We start from the raw sequence: 24,900 nt of genomic DNA, 5'->3' as shown, positions 1-24,900 counted from the left end.
TTTAAGAATAGCAACGGGGTGCTCACGATAAGAAAGGTCTTCTTGGAGATCAATGTCTTCGAAGTTGATGGTGCGGTCAGGATTCTTGAAGCACTTGTGGAGCTGAGAGACATGGAACACGTCGTGCACATTTGCACAGTTGGAGGGAAGCTCGAGTTGATAGGCGAGATCGCCTCTCTTGCTGACAATCTTGAAAGGACCCACGTATCTAGGGGCAAGCTTCCCTTTGATATCGAAGCGACGAGTACCTTTCATTGGAGAGACGCGGAGGTAAACATGGTCTCCGATCTCGAAAGCCAAATCACGATGCTTACTATCATAGTAGCTCTTCTAGCGCGATTGCGCTGCTTTGAGGTTATCACGAATGACTTTGCACATTTCCTTGCCTCTGTGATCAAGTCATTTCCAAGAAGTTGACATTCACCAGTCTTTGACCAGTTAAGAGGAGTACGACACTTCCTGCCATAGAGAATTTCAAATGGGGCCTTGCCCGAACTCGCTTGGAAGTTGTTGTTGTAGGAGAACTCGGCATATGGAAGACAATCTTCCCACTTCATACCAAAAGAGATAACGCAAGCCCTAAGCATATCTTCAAGAATCTTATTGACACGCTCGACTTGGCCGCTAGTTTGAGGATGAAAAGTTGTGCTGAAACGGATGTTGGTGCCCATGGCCTTCTGAAAAGAATCCCAAAACTTGTAGGTAAAGATGCTGCCATGATCTGAAGAGATCAACTGCGGAATGCCATGCAGAGAGACAATCCGAGAGGTATAAAGCTCTGCCAATTGAGCTGCTGTGATGGATTCTTTGATAGGCAGGAAATGGGCCACTTTAGTGAGTTTGTCGATGACAACGAATATAGCATCATTGCCACACTTGGACTTTGGAAACCCAGTCACGAAGTCCATCTCAATGTGGTCAAACTTCCATTCTGGAATGACAAGAGGTTGGAGGAGACTAGCTGGTCGTTGGTGTTCTGCCTTTACTCTTCTGTAGACATCACATTCATTCACGAACTGAGCAATCTCATGCTTCATTCGAGTCCACCAATACGCCTGCTTGAGGTCCTAGTACATTTTTGTACTCCCAGGGTGGATGGAGAGGAATGAATTGTGATCCTCGTTCATAATTACTTTACGAAGGTCACCTTTAGGCACAACAATGTGATCCTCGAAGAAGAGAGTACCCTTGTCATCAAGGCGATATCACTTGTACTTGGATTGACTCTTGGCAATCCCAATCTTCACCTTCTTCACCATAGCATCAAGAAGTTGAGCCTCGCGAATCTGATCTTCCAAAGTAGGAGAGACTTGGAGGTTGGCGAGGAACCCTTGAGGAGCAACTTGCAGATTGAGTTTGCGGAAAGCTTCACAAAGCTCGGGTTGGTAAGGCTTGAGAATCAAACTGTTGCAGTAAGCCTTCCTGCTCAATGCGTCAGCAATTATATTGGCCTTGCCTGGAGTATATTCGATACTCGGATTATACTCTTGAATCATTTCGACCCAACGAGTCTGCCTGAGGTTGAGATTAGGCTGAGTGAAGATGTACTTGAGACTCTTGTGGTCAGTGAATATATCCACTTTCCTTCCCAATAAGAGATGTCTCCAAGTCAAAAGAGCATGCACAACTACCGCCAACTCGAGGTCATGAGTGGGGTAGTTTTTCTCGTTGGGCTTCAACTAGCGAGAGGTATAGGCCACAACTTTCTTCTCTTGCATCAACACTGCACCAAGACCTTGAAGAGAGGCATCACAGAAGACCTCGAACGGTTTGGATTCATCAGGAGGAGTCAGAACTGGAGCAGTGACTAATTTCTCTTTCAGGGTGTTGAAAGCGATGTCACATTCTGGAGACCAAACGTACTTGGCGTGCTTCTGGAGAAGGTTGGAAAGCGGCTTCGCGATCTTTGAAAAGTTCTCAATGAACCTTTGATAATAGCTTGCGAGACCAAGGAAGTTGCGGAGTTGCTTCACATTCTGAGGTGGTTCCCAATTCACAATTGCAGACACCTTCTCAGGATTCACCGCTATGCCCTTGGCAGAGATGATATGCCCAAGATAGACAACCTCATCGAGCCAAAACTCGCACTTTGAAAACTTTTCGTAGAACTAATGTTCTCTGAGCTTATCGAGCACCAAACGCAAGTGCTTGGCATGATCTTCCTTGTTCTTGGAAAAGACCAAAATGTCATCGAGGTAGACCAAGACGAAGTCATTTGTGTAGGGGTTGAAGATGAAGTTCATCATGCGAGAGAAAGTTGGCGGAGCGTTGACGAGACCAAAAGACATGACAGTGTATTCATATGAATCATAGCTTGTTCTGAAAGCTGTCTTGGGAATATCTTGCTCACGAATTCGAATCTAGTGATAGCCCATACGGAGATCAAGCTTGGAGAATACTTGAGCACCTTTGAGTTGTTCAAACAGCTCGTTGATGTTGGGAAGTGGGTACTTGTTCTTTATAGTCTTCTTGTTCAATGGACGGTAGTCAACACAAAGTCGGTCCATTCCATCCTTCTTCTTCACAAAAAGAACTCCACAACCCCACGGAGAAGAACTAGGTCGGATGAGACCCATACGCTCTTGTTCATCGAGTTGTTTCTTCAGCTCCTTCAACTCTTTGGGTCCCATCTTGTAAGGACGTTTGCAAACAGGTTCCGTGCCAGGCTCAAGATCGATGACGAAATTCAACTGGCCGGTGCGGAGGCATTCCTGGAAGCTCTTCTGGAAAGACGTCTTGATATTCGCAAACGATTGAAATTTGAGAGATGGCATTCAGTTCACCCTTCTCATTGAGAGAAAACAGACGAATGGTATCATCACGAGCAGCAAAGACAATTACATCCTCAGACGAATGAGTCAACTGAATCTGCCTGGCAGCACAATCAAGCTGAGCCTTGTGCTTAGAGAGCCAGTCCATTCCAAGAATAAGATCGATATCCGAGTCGCCCAGAACAATAGGAGAAGCTAGAAATTTGTAGTCGCACTACGTGATAGTAACATCCGGGACGCAGATATTAGCTGTCATTTGCTTGCCCGGTGACACGATTTGCAAAGGTCTTTGCAAATGCTGATAATCGCACTCATACTTTGATGCAAAAGGATTAGAAATGAAGCAATGCGATGCACCGGTGTCAAAAAGAACTTTTGCAGGAACATCGTTAACAGGAAGGTTACCCATGATGACATCTGACGAGTCCTCTGCCTGAGCTGCATTCATCAAGTTGACCTTGGCATACTTGGGGTTATGCTTGACCACAGCTGTACTTGCTGATCTCACAGGAGGAGGAGGAGGAGGAGGAGGGAGATGCCTATGATTGAAGCATTTGTTGGCATAGTGACTCTTCTGTTGGCACTTGTTGCACGTGACCTCCGAGAGCGGACGGTGATACGGAGCACTTGATCTTGGAGCTTGAGACGAAGTCTTGTTCTGAAAGCCAGGGTTGGGTGGGTGGGAAGATCCACTGCCACCTTTGCTCTTCTGCTGATAAGGCTGACGGAATGGAGGAGGAGGAAGCTAATACTTTTGCTGCTTAGCCACTTGAGTTGAGGAAGAAGGAGTTGCATCTCTGACTCTCTTCTTGGAAGCATCGCACTTTAGTTGACCAGTCTCTTGCTTCATTGCCATATTTTAAAACTCATCGTACTTCTTGGGCTCAAAGAGGACGAGAGCTAGCTGGATTTCTTCTCTAAGACCACCCCTGAACTGGTATGTCATGCTCTTCTCGTCAGGGACGTCCTGCTTAGCAAAACGGGAGAGCTTCTGGAACATGATGTTATACTGGTAAACAGACATAGTGCCTTGCTTCAGGTTGCGGAATTCCTCACGCTTGCTCTCAGCCACACTCTGAGGAATATGATGAGCTTTGAAGTCTTGACGGAATTCATCCCAGGTAATCACACAGCCTCCTTTGGAATCTTTGTACTACTGAAACCATTCTGCAGCTTGGCCTTTGAGTTGGAAGGAGGCGAACTTGACAAAGTCCTCAGGCCTGACATTACTGCACTCGAAATGCTTGCATATGTCCACGAGCCAATCATCAGCGTCTGTTGCCTCAACACAATTGCTGAAGGTCTTTGGCTGGTTAGCAAGGAACTGGTTGAGTGTAGCAAACTGATTTTGATTGTTGCCATGACCCTGGTTCCCTTGGTTGCGCTCTTGAAGAAGTTGCATGATCAGCTGCGTGTTTGCATTGGTAGCGGCCATCACAACTTGCCATGCCTCCGGAGGTGGAGGTGGTGGTGGCGGATCAGGATTCGGAGTCATGCACGTTGGAGGAGCCATCCTGAAGAGGTTGACATCCATTAGCATCATGACAGACAAATATTGAAGCTGAATCAAACGGGTTGAAATTGCAACATATAGTCTTCACATCCAAACAAAATAAATGAATGCATTCCAATTGAAATGTTCACATATCCATAAATTGAGAAGCCACTTAGAATTGAGGTAGAAGAAAACAACAAGGTACGTACAAGAACAAATACTTGGTGAGGATTACCCAATCCCAAACCAAATATCTGCGGAAGAAGAACTAGAGCTACCAGAATTCCCACCTATGAAACTCCTGAACCTTTTCGGTTATGCAATCAGGTGTTGGGGATACAGGGGAAGCATAATATCTCACCCAAATCTAGCAAATCCTACATCCAGCTGTATCCATCCTTCAACACATAACCGAGAAACCTTCAGAAATCATCTATCTCAACCTTCGAAAAGCATCCGTTATACGAGTTATGGCAATACTCCCGAACTCCCGCCCCAGTACTGGGTGGCGTCGAGGTTATCTCACCAACAACTGCATAAAAGAGATTTTCGATGTCGGGAAACTCAGGTATTCTAGAATCTCAATGATAAAATTGTGACGACAACACCTCGGAGATCAACTCCCCGGGACACTGCCACAACCCCTAAATGACAGGAGGCACCAAGAATAATGTTCTCGTCACAAATCGATCGGAACTATTCCAAGATACCCGCGTGATCCTAAATTTTTTTAGTGAAATTTGAGAAGAGAAGAGTCAAAACTCCACGTCGGGATGCCTCACCAGAGCGATGAAGGGACTGGGGAGTAAAAAGAATTCCTAACTCTCCGATATATAATTCCTAAATGACTCAAAACATTTTTCTAGACTCAACAACGCCAGCGATTCGATCAAGCAGGGGGCTCCTAAGGTCGGGGAAGGCTATGATACCAACTTGTAATGCCCTCGATGCGGCTATATCTTCTACGTGTCGAAGCACAACTTAGAGGCCTAACCGCATTGAAAGCAATATCGCAAGTAAGGTAATCGTCACAACAACCCATGTAAATAAATAAAGGGGAAAAGATACATAGTTGGCTTACACTCGCCACGTCACACAAATACATGAATAACATTACAATCATTGAACACACTCATGGTCCGACTACGGTACCAAAATAAAGATCAACCCCCACACGCGACAAAGTCCCCGATCGCCCCAACTGGGCACCACTACTGATCATCTGGGAAAGACACGTAGTAACGACGAGAGTCTTCATCGAACTCCCACTTGAGCTCAAGCGCATCGTCTAGAGCGGTATCATCGGTCACTGCATCTGGTTTGGAAGTAATCTGTGAGTCACGGGGACTTAGCAATCTCGCACCCTCGTGATCAAGACTATTTAAGCTTATAGGCAAGGCAAGGTATGATGTGGAGCTGCAGCAAGCGACTAGCATATATGGCTGCTAACATACGCAAAAGAGAGCGAGAAGAGAAGGCAAAGCACGGACGAATAACTGTGACCAAGAAGTGATCCTAAAACAACCTACGCCAAACATTACTCCAACACCGTGTTCACTTCCCGGACTCCGCCGAGAAGAAACCATCGCGGTTACACACGCGGTTTATTCATTTTAATTAAGTTAAGTTTCACGTTATCTACAACCGGACATTAACAAATTCCCATCTGCCCATAACCGCGGTCACGACTTTCGAAAGTTCAAATCCCTGCAGGGGAGTCCCAACTTAGCCCATCACAAGCCCTCACGGTCAACGAAGGATATTCCATCTCTCGAGACATTCCGATCAGGCTCGGCAACCCGGTTACAAGACATCCTCGACAATGGTAAAACAAGTCCAGCAACACCGCCCGAATGTGTCGACAAATCCCGATAGGAGCTGCACATATCTCGTTCTCAGGGCACGCTCAGATGAGCGCTCCATACAACTAAAACCAAACCTCGAGTTTCCCCGAGGAGGTGCTGAACATGGCTCTAGTTTGGACCAACACTCGGAGGAGCACTAGCCCAGGGGGTTTAAATAAAGATGACCCTCGGGCTCCGGAAACCCAAGGGAAAAAGAGGCTAGGTGGAAAATGGTAAAACCAAGGTTGGGCATTGCTGGAGGAGTTTTATTCAAGGCGAACTGTCAAGGGGTTCCCATTATAACCCAACCGCGTAAGGAACGCAAAATCCGGGAACATAACACCGATATGACGGAAACTAGGACGGCAAGAGTGGAACAAAACACTAGGCAAAAGGCCGAGCCTTCCTCCCTTTACCAAGTATATAGGTGCATTAAGATAACAAGATAATAAGGTGATATCCCAACAATAAACAATGTTCCAACAAGGAACGATCTCCAACCATCACCTGTAACTAGCAACGCTATAAGAGGGGCTGAGCAAAGCGGTAACATAGCCAAACAACGGTTTGCTAGGACATGGTGGGTTAGAGGTTTGACATGGCAATTAGGGAGACATGATAAGCAAGTGGTAGGTATCGTAGCATATGCATAGCAAAAGAGCGAGCATCTAGCAAGCAAAGATAGAAGTGATTTCGAGGGTATGATCATCTTGCCTGCAAAGTTGTCAGAGTTGACTTGATCCTCGTAAGCGAACTCAACGGGCTCCTCGTTCACGAACTCGTCTCCCGGCTCTACCCAAACAAGAACAACAAGCAAACGAAACACAATCAACCATGTGTAATGCTCAAACAACATGATGCAAACATGGTATGATATGCGGGATGCAGTATGTGATGCATATGCAAGATTTGACAAGGAATGATTGAATCTGGCCTCAAATTGGAAATCCAAGAGTGCCACTGGAAAGGTGAGGTGATTTCGCTGCCGCAACCTCTCCGACGCCGTCTTCACGCCGACCGCGGACATCGTCCTCTCCGCCGTCGCCGTAGGTCTCCTCCGTCGCCAAGTTAGGGCACGGACGAGTGAACTGCTCAGCCTCATCTCCCACTCTGTCTAGCAGTTCTCAGTGTGGTAAATAAAACTCCCTTTTTACAGCACCGTTGATCCTATTGATCTGTCACTTTCTACCACAAGTAGTTTCTGTTCACACAAACTAGATCTCTCTCAAACTGCATCTCTTAACATGCCTAGTATATTCACTTGTGCTTCACAAAGTAGTTAGATTCCTCACTTGTACTGATCTGTGGATTCGTACAAATCTGGAACCAACTTCTTATCTATGAGTGAATGTCTCACGATGAGGTCAATGTCTTCTAAACTGATTTATCTTCAAAATCTTTTGAGAATACATATGACCTCTTCCCCTTCCCTCGCACCTTAATGCTGTCACAGGTACATGTCCATGGGAGAATCCTTTGGTTCTCATAATTTGCATTCATTTGCAGAATTCTTACAGCATCACATAAATTCTCCTGAAGCCAGTTCCTGTTGGTCCAGCAAGAGAAAGCCTTTGAAGCCTTTGAACGTCTTGAAGCCTTCCAAGTTAAAGTTTATGGCTTCAGAAACAGCAGCAAGGAAGGGGGCAGACAGCGACGTGGAGAAACATCCAAAGATCTGCCTGATGAACTGGCAGAAATGTATAAAACAGATCCTGAAGAGAATTATGGTCAGCGCAAGACCCGAATCCAATGGATTCGACGCTATTGGGCAGAACAATGGTTCAAATACCGCTTCACAACCCAAGAGTATGCTGAGAAAAGTGCCATAAAAAGACCATGGGGAGACATCTTATACAAGAATCTTGTACCCAGGTCCAGAGATGAAGCTATTGCCCAAAGCTTCTATCCATGCATGGTTCGTGGGCCACAGCCTGATGATGCACATCCGTCGTCACTACTCTGGTGTCGTGACGACAATCTGTTCAAGCGCAACTTCCAGTTTGCCCAAAACTCAGCGAAGCAGAACAAGAAGAAATTTGGGTTAGACTTCAACCCTGGTCCCTCAGCACCAAGGGCGGATGGCACACGAGAAGCAGAACCCAATGTCATCGGTCCGTATGCCAACCTTGAAGGCCTCATCACCTACATCTTGGTTCAAGGGACTGTAGTGAATGAGCCTGTAGTTGATACTGAGTCTAATGAAGCGCCTGCAGTGCCTGCAGTACCAAAGCCAAAGCTATCGAAGAAGTCAAAATCTTCAAAGCCGGCCCCTTCACCAAATATCTCAAGGGCGAAGCCATTGGCGACTGCACCTCCTGAAGACAGTGTGCAGTCTGAAGACTTATCTCGCGTCTCAAGGCACCAGAAGGCCAAGATGCCTCTGTCTCACACTGGCAAAGAGCTCACAACTGCTGACATCCTGCGCAGCGAAGCCATTGATCTGTCAAGTGATGAAGATCTTGGAGATGACGCTCTTGAGCAACTCATCAAGAGCAAAGAAGAAGCAGAAATCTTCAACAATCTGCCTCTCTTTGATGTCGCCATCATCCACAACTTCATTGACGAGTGGTTTGCCACACCAAACATCAGCTTTGAAGATCTATAGCTGCCCGTTGGCCTCAGCGTCGCCTTCCAAGGCGCTATTGCTTCAGAACTTGCTATTGCCCAGCGCATAGTTGAACTGAAGCAGAAAATTGATCATGAAAAGGCTTAGTTCAAGAAGCATTGGCCAAGCTCAGCGTGCAAGAAGTGAAGAGCTTCAAGATCAACGTTGCATGAGCTAAAGGAAAACTTTCTGAAGAAGCGTGCAGAAGCTCAGGGTTCACGTGAGCGGATGAAGACTTTGGCTGACAGATGTGTGCAAGCCTACAATGAGGCTGAGAAGCGCAAGGCGCTTGGGCGTCCTGGCATCGACCCCAAGATGGCCGCAAAGAAAAAGAAGAAGACTGTTCCAGCTGAACCAGAGGCACCAAGGCAGGAAGCAGTTCCGCTTGTCTTCCCAACTGCAATGACTGGCTCGAAGCCAAAGAGCCGGTCAACAGCTTCAGAGCTCAAGAAGACAAGAACTGCTGAGGCTGAAGCCAGGAAGAGGAAAAGCTCTGAAGCCTCTCCTACTGCCCCCAGCAAGAAAAAGAGAAAGATCAAGAAAGCTCGGGCTGCTCCCATAGAGCCCTTGATAGTTGAACCCATCTCTATGGTTCACCCTGACGATGAACGTCAACTGACGGTTCATGAGCCTGCTCCCACAGAGGCTCCTGAAGCTGAAGATATTCCAGCAGCTGATCCCATCGCTGCTGAAGACATTGGTCATCGTGACAATGTAGAAGATGATGCAGCCCTTCCTCAGTTAGAACACAGCGAACTCATCAGCATTGGTCGTCCACTGATGCCAATTGCAGAGGATGCTTCATGGGCGGATCGCCCTCAAGAGGAAGAAGACTATGAGGCCCAGCCCACTCCAACCCCACAGGCGTCGTCTGCGTTCCGCAGGCTTCGCAAAGGTCCAAGGCCTCAAGTCTATGCTGAAGACATTCCGGCTGCATCAGCCGCAGAAGAAGTACCACAAGAACCCACTCCTCTGCTCCACCAAGAAGCAGTTCTCCAGGAGAACGTGCTTGTGACAGACCCTCCTGTTAGTCAAGCGGAGGATGAAAATCTTGAGGCTGCCACAACCAACAACGAAGCTAATGTGCAGCCCTCCCCAGCAAAAGCTTCTGAAGACAGCGAAGCCACTGAACCCACCGCTTCTGTTCCTGAGTCTGCTGCCGGTCCCCAATTCAACTATCATGTTGAGCACAGGCCTCAGGTCCAGAAACCAATCCCAAGACTGCCAAGGTTTCCAGGTCCTGCATCAGCACCTGGCTCCTTCAACATCAATGGCTTCAGGGCAGATAATACTTTCTTCAATAGCTCCAAGAACCCCTATTCAAGGGAAAGGATTTCATCAAATAGGTTCTGGAGCTATCCACAGCACAGCTACTACTCTTGCATACTGTACAACCAAGGTCGCATTTTCCCGCACAAGCGCCTTGATGTTGAAGCTATTGCTGGTCTGCCCTGTCTAGAGGAAGCGTTGGATTGCTTCAAACAAGTGGGTCTGCTGGAGTTTGTCACTGATGAAGAACATTGGAACGAAGAGCTCCTGCTACAATTCTATGCCACACTGCACATCAAAGGATACAACAGAGATCCGAAGACTTGGGTCCTGGAGTGGGATGACCGGCAACGTTCATCACGAAGCCAATGCATTTGATATCATTGAGCTCACTGGCCTGCCCACTCCAGGCGAATTCTTCGAGCAAGGCTGTTGGCTACACACTGAAGCTATTGAGAGCATATTTCAGAGGCCTGAACCGAATATGAGTCAGATGCTCTCCATGATGAAGCTATTGCCCCACGATGCTCCTTATCCCACAGAGTTCTTCGTTGAAGACCTTGAGTACCTGCCCAGGACCATCTATCACATCATCCGGCGGACTCTCTGGCCCATTAAAGGACACTCTCCAAATGCCAAGATCGAGGGTGCAATGAAGACTCTGATATTCTGTATCCTTCATGGCAAATGCTTCAATGCACAGGATTTCTTCATACGCCAACTAGCTGCATCAGGCTCAGATCTGTTTGGTTTAAAGTTCTATGCTCCTTGGGTAATGAGGCTGATCAAACTTCACTTTGCCATCTCGTATCAACCCTCCGCCCGCAACCATCGGATCTTCTTGCCTGATGTGGATACCTCTGCTGAAGCCATCTATCCTGAACCTGCCAAGCAACCTCTGAGTCTTCAGAATGCAGAACACCAGAGCTTCACTCAAAACGTTGAAGGTGTTGAAGCCATCTCCAGGGTGTATCCTTTGGCTGGCACTACACGTGCACCACATCCTGCTTCAACTGAAGCCACTGAAAGTGCCACTGCTTCAAGACCCAAGAAGCGCACTCGTGTTCTCAACGACCGAGAGCTTCTTGTGGCCCTTCATCAAAAGCAGGATAGGCATCATGACTGGTTGAAGAGACAGATGAAAAGCCTCTTGGTGGATGTAAATCGCATCCGAAATCTTGCCACCAAGAATGCATTCGTTGCACATGAAACCTGTCGCCGCACATGGAAAGGGCTAACAATGATGCTTTCTGAAGCTGATCTTCAAGAGGATGGCTTCACTGAAAGATTCAAGTTTGACTCCACACCTCCTCGAAGAGCTGTGCTGCTAGGAACTCCATCCCTTGAAGATTCTGAGTTCTCTTCCTCTCCTGCCACAGTCACTGCCAGAATCATTGAGGAAGAAGACGATGCTACTTCACCACCATATGCTTCAGCACCTCCAAGATTTTCTGCACCGCCAACCAACACCAACAACCCTGCTACTTCACCTACTCCTCATGGGAACGAGTAGAGACTCTATGTCTTCAAACCTTTTTGGTCATTACTGACAAAAGGAGGAGAAGCATATGAGATATTGATAGTCTTCAAGCGGGTTCATATGGGCGGGTGCCTTATATTTTGCTTCGTGTTTACAACTCTCATTTTTTCTACATTTGGTTCTTATGAGTTGTAACACTTAAACCAGATGGTCGTCTGCTACTTGTTTGCCACCCTGTTTTGCGAAGATAAATTCCGCATGTGCGACGATAAATTCCGCACTTATCTCATTCTGCAGACGTCCATTTTCCATTATGCATGTCATTATCTTCATATACTTTCACATGCATAGTGGATTGTCATCATAAGCTGAAGTGGATCTCCACAAGTACAACCTGCCATGTGCATTTGCATACCAAAAGCAAATTAAATTATATGCACATCTTCAGGGGGAGCCCTTGCAACTTATGAAGACAATTCCTTATCCTTTACAATTTCACAGACTATATTCCCGTTGAAAACTTCAACTAGTTTGTCATCAATCACCAAAAAGGGGGAGATTGTAAGTGCATCTAGTGCCACCCCTAGTTGGTTTTGGAGTATTGATGACAAACCTAGTTGAGGGACTAATGTGTTTGTGAGAATTGCAGGATAACACAGGTAGAAGTCCCTCATTGATTCGGTTTTACTACCAGAGATGACCCCTAAAAATGTATGAAGACATTGAAGTCAAAGATGGTATATGAAGATATTCACATTGAAGACTATGACAAAAGAAGACACGATATGAAGCATATGGAGCTCGAAGACTTAGATCTTTCGTAGTTCTTTTTCTTTTGTGTTGAGTCATAGGAACCACTTTACTATTAAGTGGGGTCCAGGAGAACCAGTCAGAATGACTGAAGTGATGCCTAAACCAAAAACCTATGTCTTCGAGTGAAGACAATGAGAGCGAATCTTGTCCAGAGCCGGACAAGTTAGTTTTGCTTGTAGCCCAAGTAAAGTTGACATGTGAGTTTGAAATTTGACTGTTGGGACACATGTCAGTTCCTTAGTGACCCAGGGTCATTTCGAACAAATTAGGTCGGGTTGCCAAGTGGCTATAAATAGCCCACCCCCTACAACCATAAACGGTTGGCTGCTCAGATTGAGAGTACGGCTTTTGTCGTTTGAGAGCAACCCACCTCGAAGCCTTTGAGAGAGAGAATTCCTTGCGAGGATAAAGCCCTAACCACCAGAGCCAGAGAGAATTGGGCATCACTTAAGTCTTCCTATCTGTGTGATCTGAAGACTTATTACACTTGAGGATTGTGCATCCCCAGACGGTTAGGCATCGCGTTCAGAGCATCCAAGAGACATTGTGGATTGCCAGTGAACGAAGTCTGTGAAGGTTTGGGAGTCTACCTTGAAGACTTACCAGAGTGATTGGGTGAGGACTATGTGACCTTAGCTCAAGGAGAATACGGTGAGGACTTGGTGTCCTGAGCTGCATGTTCAGGACTGGGTGTCCGGGACTGTGTGTCCTAAGGTTTAAATACCTAGCCGCTCCAACCAGACGTACAGTTGTCACAGCAACTGGAACTGGTCCAACACATCATTGTCTTCAATGAGTCACTGGTTTCATCTTCACTTCCTTTTACTTACTGATCACTCATTGTGAAGTCATTGCATGTCTGTTCTATCTTTTGTCTTCACAACGTGAGTGTATGATCTGTTTGGCTTCATAGTATCTTCCTACATGGTCCTTATCACACTACAGCTATTTGTCACTGTGCTTTCACTCTGTTGATACTTGACCATGGCTTTCCTAGTGTAGTCTAACTTCCGCTGCATAGTAATAGGCATATCTCCACTGTTTGTCTTCATAACTCCCACGTTTTGAAGACTTTCATAAAAATCGCCTATTCACCCCCCCCCCCTCTAGTCTATATAACGCACTTTTAATTGGTATCAAAGCCTGGTGCTCCCTTGTTCTGTGTGATTCGGTTTAACCACCTGGAGTTTTAGCTATGTCGACTGCAGGGATAATTAAAGTCTCTGCTGCGTGCCCCGTCTTCAATGGAACTGAATATCCCTACTGGAAGAATAAGATGCATATGCATCTTGAAGCCATTGATGTCGACCTATGGTATGTCGTCGAGAATGGCATTCCCAAGGCTGGAGAAGGTATCACTGCTGCTGATGTCAAGAAATTCGTTCAACTGGACTCTACTGCCAAGAACATCATTTGTGGTCATCTGACCAAAGGACAGTATGGCCGTGTGAGTGCCTTGAAGACATCCAAGCTGGTCTGGGACTGGCTCTCCAAGGTCAATGAAGGCATCTCAACCCAGAGAGATCAAAGAATCAGTGTCCTTCGCAATCTCTTCAACCGCTTCAAGCGAAATGACAATGAGAATGTCCAGCACACATTTGACCGACTCACTGACATCACAAATGAGCTTCAAGCCCTCGGCGCCACTGAGATTACCAAACACGAAGTCGTCAAGACGCTGCTGAGATCACTTGATAGTTCGTTTGACATCCTGGCCCTGATGATCCAAGAACGTCCTGATTTCAAGACACTCGATCCGTCTGACATACTTGAGAGGCTCAATACACATGAGTTTCAGCTTTCGAAGAAAAGAGATATCTACGGTCCAAACTATGGGCGAACTCATGCCTTGAAGGCAAAAGCTGTTTCCTCATCTGAAGAAGAATCTGACAGCAGTTCTGATGATCCTGAAGACATTGGAAGGGAACTTGCAATGCTAGTGAAGAAGTTCCAAAAATTCACCAAGAAGAAAGGCTTCAGAAAGTCTTCACGATCAAGCTCAAGGAATAATGAAGCTTCTGCTCATGACTACAAGAAGAAAACATGCCACAATTGCAAGAAAATTGGACACTTCATCTCTGAGTGTCCACAGTGGGACAATGAGAACAGAAAGAAGAAGAAGAGCAAGGAATATGACTCTGACGACAAAAAGAAGAAGAAATACACAAAGTCTTCTTCCAAGTCTTCCTCAAAGTCTTCATCACACAAGAAGAGCTCATCTGGCAAGGCACGTGCGTTTGTTGGCAAGGAAATGGATTCAGAGGAGGAGTCCGCTTCTGAGGAGGCAGAGGTGGAGTCTGAGGAGGAGTCTGATTCTGGCATTGCAAGTCTGGCTACAGCATACGTCGCCAAGTCCATCTTCAACACTGAAGACAATGACTTCATCACCGACACCGATGCAAATGACAAGGACTACTCCACTCCTACCTACTGCTTCATGGCACGTGGTGCCAAGGTAAACAAACGCACTACTTACTATCAAACATCTAGTGACGATGACTCTAATTGTGATTCAAAACCCAGTTACAAAACACTCGCTAAAATTGCAACTGAACAACAGAAAGCCATGGAACATATTCAAAAATTGTTAGACAGAAGCGATGATTTGTTGGGTGCTGAAATGACTCGATCTGAATCCTTAATTGAAGACATAAAAAATCTTCACGTTAAGTATCAGGAACTTGAAGATCGTCAAGATACTCTCTCAACAACTCATGAAAAGCTTTCCTATGATTATCTTCAAAGGAAGCAAGAACTTGAGAAATTGAGAGCGGCTCATGAGGATCTTCAAAAGGAAAACGAGTCACTTCGCGTCGAACAGATCAGTTCCGCTCAGGAAGGATTTGAACCACCATGTCTTAAATGCATTGAGCGTGATAATGCTACTTCTGTTGCTGAATGTTCCACTGCTACTGCTGTTGCAATATCTTCAACTGTTGATGTGGTAACTAACCCCTCTGCCGAGGATACCACTGCTATTGCTGATGAGAATGCTAGGTTGAAGACATTGCTTGAAACAGGGATGTACAAAAGCCTTAAAGGGCATCAGACGCTATGTGATGTCCTGAAAAAGCAGATTCTGAACCGAAACCCTAGGAAAGAGGGTGTAGGGTTCGTAAGAAAAATAAATGCAGATGGCTCTTACTGGAAACCTGAGCAGTACCCCAAAACCAAGTGGGTTGTTGCAAAGGAACCTTCAGCAGATCCATCCAATTAATCTGGCTTCACCTGTGCTAACCCCATTATCATTGATGAATCCTTTAATGCAAACTATGTACTGTTTAAAAATCAGAATGGTGTAGTGTTTGCCAGGTACATTGGTACTAACTGCAGGAATGGACCGCCTATGAAGAAGATCTGGGTTCCGAAAAAGTGTCTGGAAAATCTTCCTATGAATGTCTTCATGACACCTCAGATGAAGAAGACAAACCTCAGTCCAAAGGCTTCATGCAGATAGAGGACTCACCTGAGTCACACTAACGCAAATGTTTTGCAGGGAAACCATACTCAGGCATATGAATATGAGAGCGGTTCATCAAACCGTCATGTTCATATGACCAAAAATTATTCTGCCCATTCTTATGAGTACTCTTGTCCGCCTGCTAGACTGTTTGCTAGGGCTCCAAAACCAAAATTCTTAGATGCTGCACTTAGACTTATTGCTTCTAAGCCACCCTTGAAGATGTGGGTGGTTAAGAAAGCTTAACTCTCTTTTGCAGGGAAAGGTCTCCAGCAGAAAAACAAAATCTTCTGACGCTACTGCTGGGGACCTTAAAAAACTTGTAGGGCGCAAGATAAAATGCCCGAATGGCATCATTATGTACTTCGTTCCTGAATCGCATGCTACTCTCCCTATTAGTCCTAATCTGGATCTAAGTTTTCATAACCCATTGGTTCGTCAAATGTTTTTGCTTCACAATTCTCTTCGTGAAGCCTATCCCCCTAACTGCACTGTAGGGTACGACACCAGCGTCTTCAAAGTCTTCAGAATGGATTATTGACAGTGGGTGTACAAATCACATGACTGGCAAAAGAAGCCTTCTTATGGACTCAACCTTACGTCCATGCGACAAGAGCCACATCACATTTGCTGACACTGGTAAAAGTAAGGTATTGGGTCTAGGTAGAGTTGCAATCTCAAGGGATCAACACATGGATAAAGTCATGCTTGTTGAATCCCTTGGCTTCAACTTAATGTCTGTCTCAATGCTTTGCGATTTGAACATGATTGTAATGTTTGGAAAATATCGTTGCCTTGTACTAATGGAATATGACAAGTCTCTAGTGTTTGAAGGGTATCGAAAAGATGATTTGTACGTGGTAGATTTCTCAGCAGGGCCACAACTTGCAGTATGTCTTCTTGCAAAAGCTTCAGAATGCTGGCTTTGGCATCGGAGGCTTGGGCATGCTGGCATGAGGAACCTCCACACCCTTGCGAAGAAGAAACATGTCACAGGCATCGAGGGCGTCAAGTTCAAGAAAGATCACTTATGCGGTGTCTGTGAAGCAGGGAAGATGACGAGGGCAAAACATCCCTCGAAGACAATCATGACCACTACTCGACCCTTCGAACTACTTCACATGGATCTTTTTGGTCCCACTCACTACTCAACTTTTACTACTACTGCTTGCCTCTATGGCTTTGTCATTGTTGATGATTACTCTAGATATACCTGGGTGCACATAATCCTTTACAAGACTGAAGTGCAGGATGTCTTCAGACGCTTCGCCATCGAGCTATGAACAATTACGATGCCAAGATAAAGCACATCAGAAGTGACAATGTCACTGAATTCAAGAACACTGGCCTTGATACATATCTTGATACCTTGGGCATCACACATGAATTCTCAGCTCCATACACGCCACAGCAGAATGGCGTCGTCGAACGCAAGAACAGAACACTCATTGAGATTGCCAGAACGATGCTAGATGAATACAAGACTCCAAGAAAATTCTGGACTGAAGCCATTGACACTGCATGCCATACAATCAATCGTGTTTATCTTCACAAGCTTCTGAACAAGACATCTTATGAGCTCCTTACTGACATAAAGCCAAATGTCAGTTACTTCAGAGTATTTGGCGCAAGGTGCTGGGTCAAGGACCCACATCACACCTCAAAATTTGCACCAAAAGCACATGAGGGTTTTATGCTTGGATATGGAAAGGATTCGCACTTCTACAGAGTCTTCAATCTCTTTCATTACAAAGTGGTTAAAACAGTGGATGTGCGGTTCGATGAGACCAATGGGTCACAAAGAGATCAACTGCCAAATGTGCTAGATGAAGTTCCAGCTAGTGAATCAATCAAGCTTATGGGAACTGGAGAGATTATACCTTCTGAAGCTCATCCTGAACAAGAACTTATCATCTCAGCACCTGATCCACATGAAGACAATGCTCAGCCTGAAGACATTCCTCCCAACGACAACATAGATCAGCAAGAGCAAAGTCTTCGCCCTATACATCCTCGTGTTGCCAATGAAGTGCAGATTGATAGAATAATTGACAGCATCAATGCACCAGGTCCACTCACTCGTTCAAGGGCAACTCAGCTGGCAAATTTCTATGGGCACTTCGCATTCGTCTCAATATCAGAACCCAAGAAAGTTGAAGAAGCCTTCTTGGAACCTGAATGGATTCAAGCTATGCAAGAAGAGCTTCAACAGTTTGAGCTGAATAATGTATGGGAACTAGTTAAGCGTCCTGATCCACGGAAGCACAACATAATAGGCACCAAATGGATATATCGCAACAAGCAAGATGAGCATGGTCAAGTTGTCAGAAACAAAGCTTGTCTCGTTGCTCAAGGATATACTCAAGTGGAAGGCATTGACTTTGATGAAACATTTGCTCCTGTGGCTTGGCTTGAAGCCATACACATACTGCTGGCCTATGCAAATCATCATAACATACTTCTATATCAAATGGATGTGAAGAGTGCCTTTCTCAATGGCAAGATTGAAGAAGAAGTGTATGTTGCACAACTGCCTGGCTTTGAAAATCCAAAACATCCTGACATGGTATACAAGCTCAACAAGGCACTGTATGGCCTCAAACAAGCCCCTAGGGCCTGGTATGACACACTCAAATACTTCCTGAAAAGCAAAGGCTTCATACCTGGTTCCCTAGATCCCACTCTTTTCAGGAAGACATATGATGGTGAACTGTTTGTGTGCCAAATATATGTGGATGCCATTATCTTCAGCTGCACCAATCAGAAGTACAGTGAAGAGTTTGGATATATGATGCAAGAGCAATATCAGATGTCCATGATGGGGGAGCTGAAGTTCTTCCTTGGTCTTCAAATACGACAACAACGCAATGGCATCTTCATATCTCAAGAGAAGTATCTCAAAGATTGCCTGAAGAAGTTCGGTATGCAAGACTGCAAAGGCTTCACAACACCAATGCCAGCCAAACATCATCTGGGTCCTGACGACAATGGTAAAGAGTTCGATCAAAAGGTATACCGCTCCATGATTGGTTCTTTACTTTATCTATGTGCATCTAGGCCAGATATTATGCTTAGTGTTTGCATGTGTGCTCGATTTCAAGCGGCACCAAAGGAGTCGCATCACTTAGCTGTGAAGTGAATTCTTCGATATTTGGCTCACACCCCAACTCTAGGATTATGGTATACAAAGGGCTCAGAGTTTGATTTGGTTGGATTCTCGGATGTTGATTATGCTGGTGAAAAAGTTGATCGCAAGTATACATCAGGCACATGTCACTTTCTGGGACGATCACTTGTATGTTGGTCTTCAAAGAAGCAGAACTGTGTATCCCTCTCCACTGTTGAATCTGAATACATTGCTGATGGATCTTGCTGCGCTCAGCTTCTGTGGATGAAGCAAACACTCAAGGACTATGGCATTCATCTGAAGCAAGTGCCACTTTACTGCGACAACGAAAGCGCCATCAAGATTGCCAACAACCCAGTTCAGCACTCAAAGACAAAGCACATTGAAATTCGTCATCACTTTCTCAGAGATCATGTTGTGAAGGAAGACATTGATATCATACACGTCAACACTGAAGAGAAATTGGCAGATATCTTCACCAAGCCCTTGGATGAGAAGAGGTTTTGCAAGTTACGGTGTGAGCTAAATATCCTGGAATCCTCAAATGTCATGTGATCAGGCACACATCCTAACCCTTATGCATATTGATGACTTAGATGTGCAACACACGAAGTGAAGTATATCTTCAAACAATGAAGACATACATTCTAAGTGTGAATACATTAATGTGGAATTTGACTTCGGAGCGCCACGATAATTGTGCGCCGTGTCTGGGTCTAATACTTCCTATACGGTGGGTAACGCCACCACCAAACGTTCTATTTTGAAGTGTTTCTCTCATGGCGTTACCTTGCAATGTCTTCACATTTGGTTTGGCTTCGAACTCAACATACTTTCATGATTATCTTCACTATGTTGATTTTAGATATATATATATATATATATATATATATATATATATATATATATATATATATATATATATATATATGCTAGTGTAATGTCCTCTACAATGTTCACTTATAGCTATGTCTTCGTGTTGAATCTTTTGAACTAAGTGAATGTGATCGGACCCCAACTTCTCTATGCTTCCTATCTCAAATACTATCTCTCCAAGTCATATGCATTCTATTGAAACTGTCGAATGTCTTCACTGCGTCCTTGTTAGCAGAAGATACAGAGACAACCATTAAGTCCGTTTTCAATGCTCATTCCTCCACATAAAATCCGGAGAAGTAGGAACGACCACCCGACAATCCAGGCGTGCGTGGGACGTGGAACAAACCCCAAACTTCTGCAAACTGGCCACGCGTTCCTCAGATGCGAATCCACTGAACCCACCGCTTCTGTTCCTGAGTCTGCTGCCGGTCCCCAATTCAACTATCATGTTGAGCATAGGCCTCAGGTCCAGAAGCCAATCCCAAGACTGCCAAGGTTTCCAGGTCCTGCATCAGCACCTGGCTCCTTCAACATCAATGGCTTCAGGGCAGATAATACATTCTTCAATAGCTCCAAGAACCCCTATTCAAGGGAAAGGATTTCATCAGATAGGTTCTGGAGCTATCCACAGTGCAGCGACTACTCTTGCATACTGTACAACCAAGGTCGCATTTTCCCGCACAAGCGCCTTGATGTTGAAGCTATTGCTGGTCTGCCCTGTCTAGAGGAAGCGTTGGATTGCTTCAAACAAGTGGGTCTGCTGCAGTTTGTCACTGATGAAGAGCATTGGAACGAAGAACTCCTGCTACAATTCTATGCCACACTGCACATCAAAGGATACAACAGAGATTCGAAGAATTGGGTCCTGGAGTGGATGACCGGCAATGTTCATCACGAAGCCAATGCATTTAATATCATTAAGCTCACTGGCCTGCCCACTCCAGGCGAATTCTTCGAGCAAGGCTGTCGGCTACACACTGAAGCTATTGAGAGCATATTTCAGAGGCCTGAACCGAATATGAGTCAGATGCTCTCCATGATGAAGATATTGCCCCACGATGCTCCTTATCCCATAGAGTTCTTCGTTGAAGACCTTGAGTACCTGCCCAGGACCATCTATCACATCATCTGGCGGACTCTCTGGCCCATTAAAGGACACTCTCCAAATGCCAAGATCGAGGGTGCAATGAAGACTCTGATATTCTGTATCCTTCATGGCAAATGCTTCAACGCACAGGATTTCTTCATACGCCAACTAGCTGCATCAGGCTCAGATCTGTTTGGTTTAAAGTTCTATGCTCCTTGGGTAATGAGGCTGATCAAACTTCACTCTGCCATCTCGTATCAGCCCTCTGCCTGCAACCATCGGATCTTCTTGGCTGATGTGGATACCTCTGCTGAAGCCATCTATCCTGAACCTGCCAAGCAACCTCTGAGTCTTCAGAATGCAGAACATCAGAGCTTCACTCAAAATGTTGAAGGTGTTGAAGCCATCTCCACGGTGTATCCTTTTGCTGGCACTACATGTGCACCACATCCTGCTTCAACTGAAGCCACTGAAAGTGCCACTGCTTCAAGACCCAAGAAGCGCACTCATGTTCTCAACGACCGAGAGCTTCTTGTAGCCGTTCATCAAAAGCAGGATAGGCATCATGACTGGTTGAAGAGACAGATGAAAAGCCTCTTGGTGGATGTAAATTGCATCCGAAATCTTGCCACCAAGAATGCATTCGTTGCACATGAAACCTGTCGCCGCACATGGGAAGGGCTAACAATGATGCTTTCTGAAGCTGATCTTCAAGAGGATGGCTTCACTGAAAGATTCAAGTTTGACTCCACACCTCCTCGAAGAGCTGTGCTGCTGGGAACTCCATCCCTTGAAGATTCTGAGTTCTCTTCCTCTACTGCCATAGTCACTGCCAGAATCATTGAGGAAGAAGACGATGCTACTTCACCGCCATATGCTTCAGCACCTCCAAGCTTTTCTGCACCGGCAACCAACACCAACAACCCTGCTACTTCACCTACTCCTCATGGGAACGAGTAGAGACTCTATGTCTTCAAACCTTTTTGGTCATTACTGACAAAAGGGGGAGAAGCATATGAGATATTGATAGTCTTCAAGCGGGTTCATATGGGCGGGTGCCTTATATTTTGCTTCGTGTTTACAACTCTCATTTTTGCTACATTTGGTTCTTATGAGTTGTAACACTTAAACCAGATGGTCGTCTACTACTTGTTTGCCACCCTGTTTTGCGAAGATAAATTCCGCATGTGCGACGATAAATTCCGCACTTGTCTCATTCTGCAGACGTCCATTTTCCATTATGCATGTCATTATCTTCATATACTTTCACATGCATAGTGGATTGTCATCATAAGCTGAAGTGGATCTCCACAAGTACAACCTGCCATGTGCATTTGCATACCAAAAGCAAATTAAATTATATGCACATCTTCAGGGGGAACCCTTGCAACTTATGAAGACAATTCCTTATCCTTTACAATTTCACAGACTATATTCCCCGTTGAAAACTTCAACTAGTTTGTCATCAATCACCAAAAAGGGGGAGATTGTAAGTGCATCTAGTGCCACCCCTAGTTGGTTTTGGAGTATTGACGACAAACCTAGTTGAGGGACTAATGTGTTTGTGAGAATTGTAGGATAACACAGGTAGAAGTCCCTCATTGATTCGGTTTTACTACCAGAGATGACCCCTAAAAATGTATGAAGATATTCACATTGAAGACTATGATAAAAGAAGACACGATATGAAGCATATGGAGCTCGAAGACTTAGATCTTTCGTAGTTCTTTTTCTTTTGTGTTGAGTCATAGGAACCACCGTACTGTTAAGTGGGGTCCAGGAGAACCAGTCAGAATGACTGAAGTGATGCCTAAACCAAAAACCTATGTCTTCGAGTGAAGACAATGAGAGCGAATCTTGTCCAGACCCGGACAAGTCAGTTTTGCTTGTAGCCCAAGTAAAGTTGCCATGTGAGTTTGAAATTAGACCGTTGGGACATGTGTCAGTTCCTTAGTGACCCAGGGTCATTTCAGACAAATCAGGTCGGGTTGCCAAGTGGCTATAAATAGCCCACCCCCTACAACCATAAACGGTTGGCTACTCAGATTGAGAGTATGGCTTTTGTCGTTTGAGAGCAACCCACCTCGAAGCCTTTGAGAGGGAGAATTCCTTGCGAGGATAAAGCCCTAACCACCAGAGCCAGAGAGAATTGGGCATCACTTAAGTCTTCCTGTCTGTGTGATCTGAAGACTTATTACACTTGAGGACTGTGCATCCCCAGACGGTTAGGCGTCGCGTTCAGAGCATCCAAGAGACATTGTGGATTGCCAGTGAACGAAGTCTGTGAAGGTTTGGGAGTCTACCTTGAAGACTTACTAGAGTGATTGGGTGAGGACTATGTGACCTTAGCTCAAGGAGAATACGGTGAGGACTTGGTGTCCTGAGCTGCGTGTTCAGGACTGGGTGTCCGGGACTGTGTGTCCTAAGGTTTAAATACCTAGCCGCTTCAACCAGACGTACAGTTGTCACAGCAACTGAAACTGGTCCAACACATCATTGTCTTCAATGAGTCACTGGTTTTATCTTCACTTCCTTTTACTTACTGATCACTCATTGTGAAGTCATTGCGTGTCTGTTCTATATTTTGTCTTCACAACGTGAGTGTATGATCTGTTTGGCTTCATAGTATCTTCCTACCTGATCCTTATCACACTACAGCTATTTGTCACTGTGCTTTCACTCTATTGATACTTGACCATGGCTTTCCTAGTGTAGTCTAACTTCCGCTGCATAGTAATAGGCATATCTCCACTGTTTGTCTTCATAACTCCCACGTTTTGAAGACTTTCATAAAAATCGCCTATTCACCCCCTCTCTAGTCGATATAACGCACTTTCACTACACGCACAAATCGGTGCTACAGTGAGGGAGTTATGACATGCCAAAGTTTGCAAAAAATTAGGGTTCGGGGATGAAAAAGTCAACCAAAAGGATTTGACCAAATCTGGATCCGGCCCGAGCACTGTAGCAGTACGCAACCCGATGTTCGCTGGAGATGGCCGCGGCGGTGGCCGGACTTGCCGAGGGAGGCCGGAGTTGGGGGCGTCGCCGGCGACGAGGTAGTGCAGGGCGGTGGAGGTGGCCGGCGTGGTGGCGCGCGTCGACCGGCGCGGGAGGAGGCGGCGGTGCGCGGGCGGAGCACGGCGTCAGCGGGGCGGCGCGGTTGGCGAGGAGGCTCGCTACGGGGAGCTTGCCGGTGGCAGGGTCGAGCGGCGACGCGGCGGGGCACTCGGGCGGCGGCAGGCGCGGGCTCTCGGGGGCCCTCCCTGGGCCGGGCGGGCCGGCGCAGTGGGGAGCCCCGGTGGGACACGTGGCGGCCCCCGGTTGGCCGGGCGCGGCGGCGCGAGGCGTGTCCGGCGGGAGCGGACACGTCCGGCGGCGGAGGAGACGAAAATTTAGGGTTAGGGTGGTTTTGGATCCGGAATTTTCGGGGAAGAGACCATTTTATAGGTAGGAGGAGCTAGGAGGCTCCAAATTGAGCACGGTTTTCGGCCACGCGATCGTGATCGAACGCTCTAGGTGATGGAGAGAGTTTAGGTGGGTTTTGGGCCAAATTGGAAGGGTGTTGGGCTGCAACATAAACGAGGCCTTTTCGATCCCTCGGTTAACCGTTGGAGTATCAAACGAAGTCCAAATGGCAGGAAACTTGACAGGCGGTCTACCGGTAGTAAACCAAGGCCGCATGACAAGTATCGGTCCAATCCAGATATGTATAACCCCCACACACGAAAAGAGGTAGAAAGGACCACCGGAGGACATAGGAGCGCTGGAATGCAAAACGGACAACGGGGAAAATGCTCGGATGCATGAGACGATCACGTATGCAAATGCAATGCACATGATGACATGATATGAGATGCATGACAAAGGCAACAACACACGGAGACAAAAAGCTGACACTGAGGAAAATAAAATAACTTAGGCTGGAAATGGCATGAGTTGGAGTACAGATAAGGTAAATTACATCCGGGGTGTTACATCCCTTCATTGTCACTAGAGTGCTCCACAATGGAGCATACCACCTTTACAGTGTCGAGCATAAGAAGGACGAGCCACGGGCTTGGAATGCG

The sequence above is a fragment of the Triticum dicoccoides genome, chromosome 4A (assembly GCF_002162155.2).
Source record: "Triticum dicoccoides isolate Atlit2015 ecotype Zavitan chromosome 4A, WEW_v2.0, whole genome shotgun sequence".
Lineage (NCBI taxonomy): Eukaryota > Viridiplantae > Streptophyta > Magnoliopsida > Poales > Poaceae > Triticum > Triticum dicoccoides.
Note: the sequence above shows the minus strand (reverse complement) of the source record.